Here is a 5,093-nt window from a genome sequence, read left to right on the forward strand (position 1 = left end):
GCGCGCCATGGCGAGGGCACGGACGGGGTGTTGCCCGCCACGATTCCTGCTTCGTCCGTCCTCCTGTCATGCCGCTGGCTACTTGCGGGGAAAGAAGCATGCGGACGGCGCCACGCAACGAACCCCACGTCGACAACCCGCAAGACGGGATAGGCAGGCAGGCAGGCAGGCAGGCAGGCAGGCAGGCAGGCAGGCAGTCAGGCCTATATTCGGCTTGCTTGCGCCCCAGCCATGAACCGGTGCGGCGCGGACAAGGTCGAGCGAGGTGGCCGACCCTGACCCCGTCCTCGCACAACCTTCTCCTCTGCCAAGGAACCTGGACATCTTCCGTCGGGCTTCTCCTTCCATATCGTTTCCACCGGCATCTTGCTGGCCAGTCATGGCCTCTCACACCGCCGTGCGCGATAACCGCCAAACCCGTGCCGTTGCACGCCATTCCGTCGTCGTCGAGTTGCCTACGCACGTACGTACGGACACACGAGCTGGCTTCCCCGCTTGGCAGATCACCGATTGGTCACCTGACCAAGATATCCTGCCACGGCCTGGATACCCCCACCTTCCGACTTCAACTGCGGCGGCGCTGAGCTGGGCGGTACTGGCCATGATGGCGCCGACTTGGCGCGGGCTCGGCCGAAGGGCGGGTACCTGTAGGAAGACCGATCGGGTCTCTCCGCGTCCCTCTGCCTTGTTTCCCGACCGACAAAGATTCCATTGTGCGGCCGGCTGAAACTGTCGGGACTCGCGAGAGCAGGCGATGGCGAATGCTCAGGCATACATCACGTCCCCAAGGTTGCTGGACGAGGAGTCACACAACGCTCCCAGACCGGACCGCGCTCGACCGCCATGTCCGTGTCAAGCCAGACCCTACCTAACGACATGCTTCGCATCGAGATTATGCCATACACGAGTCGGCCCGATCGAGTCAGCGGCAGGGGGCGAGGGGGCGCCGAACCCAAAGGCAAAGCCAGTCTTGGGCGTCGATCGGAATGCGGGGCTCCAGCCTCTCGCTCACATCGGCTTTCCAGGACCCCGAGTTGCAGGTGCAAGCCAAGATGCCAGGATGCCGGGACCTCTCCGCCCGACCCGGCCTGGCCTGGCCTGGCCGGGCAGTGCGACGCGGATCACGACATGCCTGCGCGCTATCGCCAAACGGACCGCCTAGATGGTTCTTGGCGTGCGTGCGAGCGTACGGGCAACGTAACGAGGGGCCAAGGTACAGGCAGGTGCCTATCTACCTACCATCCACCGATACCGATACTACTGTAGCCTGCTGGGTCTTGCTGTCGCTTCGCCCCCTCGGACGCGCCGAGTGCGGGGCTATCCGGCGTGAAAGAGTTGACAAAAAGAGCAAGCCAAGGACCCGAGGCAGCCGGCGCGGTGGGATAGGGATCCTTTCCACGACGCACCCCGCGCTATGCTCCACCCCGCCCCCCCGGGCCCGCCGGCGTGTGATAGGGCAAAACCCTCTCGGTCACACTCGGAATGGATCGGGAGAGGGGTTGAGAAAAAGCCTAGCGCCTGCTGAATGAGCGGCGACCAAGACGACGACGCACGTACAGTATATATGTACATGTACAGCACAGTGGTACTGTGCTCGACGTGACGACACGTCGATCCTGACGCGAGCCAGCGAGCGATACGATAGCCTCGATCGGTGGCCCCAAAACTCATGAAAGGCTCTGGGTTGCAGCGCAAGCTTCCGAGGATCGCAGAGCCAGAATGCGGAGGGATGTCAACACCCGCCGTAGCGTAGCGGCCTCTCGGCAGCGTCCGTCGCAAGACGTAACGACGAGCCGACTTGTTCCGGCTGACGTTGCGGCAGGTCGCTGTGTGAGCGATGGTCATCACCACTCGCTCATGGCCAAGCGCCGCCTGCCACTCAGCTCAGCTCAAACCAGAGCTCTGTGTTTCAGCCGCCTGTCGACGGGCTCCATAGGTATCCGTGGCGCCGGGATCGACCGGCAAGCCAGGGGGTCCGCCCGGCCTCTTCACCCGCCTGCCCCTCTTCGGAGATTAGGCTCTTCAGCGCCAGCACGTTCTCTCCCAAGCCGCTGCGACTGCGACGACGACGACGAGACGCCACCTCATTTGACGACATTTCCGTCCCATCCAGGCAGAGAGAGAGGCACGTCACGACGGCTTGTGCCGATGCGTCATGTCAGCCTGCCTTGCCTGCCTGCCTGCCTGTTGTTTGCTCTCTCGACATCTATCGATATCGATGTCGATGTCGACGCTGATAAGCTTAGGCACGCTGGCGCTGAGCCAAGCTGCCGGAAAGCGACGCGAGAGTCCTTAGCTTCCCCCCTCGCCCTCGCCCTCGCCCCGCTCCTGCCTGCACGCCCAACCCAACGACTCGAGCCGAGAGAGGTCCCGGTCCCCCCGCTTTGGCGCCTGCGCTGGCCTGCGCCTGCCCCGCCTGCCCCGCCCCGCCCTGCCCATGGCCCACGCACGCTCGCACGCACGCACGCACGCACCGAGGCGAGTCGTGGCCGCATGAGTTGGTCGATCAGGGCAGGGCAGCCAGGCAGGGCACAAAGAGACCCTGGCCTGCCTGCTGGCGTGCTTAGCTTGTGGAGAGCTTGCACCTCGCCTGATCTCGTCCTTCCTCCCACCCACCTTATCGGCTCATCCTCCAGCCTCGGCCCCAATCTTCACCTCCATCTGGCTCGTCGTCGTACGTCCAGCGGAGCATCTTTCACCATCGATGGACCAGCCTTTCAAGGTAATCGATCAGAGCCGGCGAGACCGTCGAGAGCGGTGCCGTGTCTGTTGGCGCCGCGCACCGGGGGCCGTACGTGGGCGTATCGATTTCCGGCACGGCAACTTCGCCGAAAATCGAGGCCAGGCCAGGCCAGGCCAAACCGGGATCGACCCGCGGCTCATCGGCCCAACGGACCGATGCCAACCCGCGTGCGTCGCGGCCTCTCCCGAGCGGGGCACCAGCCCCCGTCTGCCCTGCCCTGCCCTGCCAAGCCAAGCGCGGCCTTGCTTGGCTTCCTCGCCCTTCTCCGCTGCTCGCGGCACAGCCTAGCCGGCAACCTCTACCTACTCTGCGACAGGAGACGAGCCGGTGCCATGTCTTTTGCTCGGCGTTACGTTTGGCTCGTCGAGGCCGAGGCGGCGCTGGGAAGAACAAAACCGCCAGGTCACCCCCCCTCCTCCCGGGCGCCACCTCCTGTTGCCGGCGACAACAGATCGAGAAGGCGCCTACGTACATACGCAGCCAGGCCGGGTGCGCTGGGTAAACTTGGGCTGGTGCCGAGCGAAGTTTCGATTTTCTGCCCGCCCAAACCCCTGACTGGCGGATGCTGCCTGCTTGGCTTTGCCGGATGTGCGCCTCGGCGAAGTCTGTTTGGGTGGCGTCGACGTCGTGGGCGAGGCAGGGCGAGGCAAACCAGCCCAGGCTAGGCCGGCACCACCTCGCTGGGTCGCTGCCTCAAACATCTCCGCGCTGGGCATGGCGGCGGAGGATGGACGGTGGCGGCCATGCCCAGCCTTGCTTGGCGCCGATCTTCGCTCGAAAATACCCGATGGCCTGTTGATTAAGGTCGCCGCATCCTCCGCACCGCCACCCTGTCCCGCTCAGTCGATACGTCGGGCAACCTAAGTAGCCCTACTTTGCCGCTGCCACAGAAGCAACCCGACCTGCCACTCAGCCAGTAGCAGATACGTACAGGAGGCGGCTCTGCTTGCGACGGCGGGTAGATGGGGGGCTGCCCGAGAGTTCCAGGCCGCCGCTGGTCGCCCGATGCGCCGTCGACGACGAAGCCCGCTGCACCTCTGAGAGCGGTCCGGTGCGGCCTGGCCAGGCTATGTAGCAGGCTAGGCTGTTGTGTCACGACGGCGGCAGGCTCTCCAGCGTCTCGACCCCACAAAACCGGTAGCGCGCTCTTTGTCGACGGCAGCGCCGCAGGAAGGGCGCTCTTAGCTATAGCGGCCTGCCTAGCCTGTAGGAAGGCGACAGGACGGTGCATGCTGCGCATGCTGCCGAGGTGCAGTGACCCTGCCGGCAACGTACTTGAACGTGCGTGCGTGCGGTCTTCTCTGGACGAATCCCGAACGAGCGCTGCCCTGCCTTGGCCTCAGCTTCTTGGCTGCGCCGTCCCTGGGCTTGCTTGTTTGCCCGCCCAAGGGCCAACTCTCTTGTCGCTGCCCCCGTTTCCGCTTCCGGCGAGATCCGTAGGATGGCGATGGCTCCTTGGGCTGCTTCATCAGGGGCCCAGTCATCGAGTCAGTGTCACTGGCGGATCATACACGTTTTGCACAGCGAGTTTTCATCTAGAAGTGACGACGGAGGGGAGGCTGGAGGCATCCCAAACACCCCCAGAAACCGGGGGTGAATTTCGTGCGACGGCGAGGTCCGCTTTGGTGGGCTCGTCACCGACGACGACGAAGGCGACAACGACGACGACGACGACTCCAAACTCGGACTCGGACTCGGACTCGGGCGACGACGACGTCGAGGGACAATGGCCGACGTCCGGCGCTGGCTCGGTCCAGGCGGCCCGCTTGGCCCAGCGTGCGATTTGGCCGGCCGTGGAAGGTCTGACACCGCCCCCTCGTCATTCACAGGGCGCGCGCTTGCTCGTCCCGCAGAGCTTCTCGCCTTGGCGCCTTTGTTGTGGAGCCTTAGTCGAGGTCTCGACGTCGAAATGGAGCCTGTGCTCAAGGCTGATGATGTTTCGAGGGTGCGAGGCAACAAAGAGAGGGACCAGGAATGAGCTCGAGCTTCCTTCGTCACCGACCCCGGCTCATCCCTGGCCTGGCGTTCGACGGAGCGCGGGGGGACCAGGCTAGGGCAGAGCAAAAAAAAAAAAAGTTCCGAGCCGAAGCGGGCCCCGGTCTGGGGTCCTGACGTCGCATTGCGCCCGGCCGTGGCCTGACGTCTGGGCCAGCCCGACGCGGTACGAGGAAGGGCCGGGGCGTCGGGCTTGCGTACGAAACTTCCAAGAGGGGCCGCTGTCAGCCAGCCAGTCCGGCTTCCTCCCTTCCACTCCTCCCCCACCCGACTCGATCTTGCCTGCTGGGCCCCCTGCCTGCGCCCTTCCTGCGAGCACGCCACGCCGCGCCTGCCCCGCGCCCAGTGGCCTGGC

The sequence above is a fragment of the Pseudozyma flocculosa genome (assembly GCF_000417875.1).
Source record: "Pseudozyma flocculosa PF-1 unplaced genomic scaffold scaffold00008, whole genome shotgun sequence".
Lineage (NCBI taxonomy): Eukaryota > Fungi > Basidiomycota > Ustilaginomycetes > Ustilaginales > Ustilaginaceae > Pseudozyma > Pseudozyma flocculosa.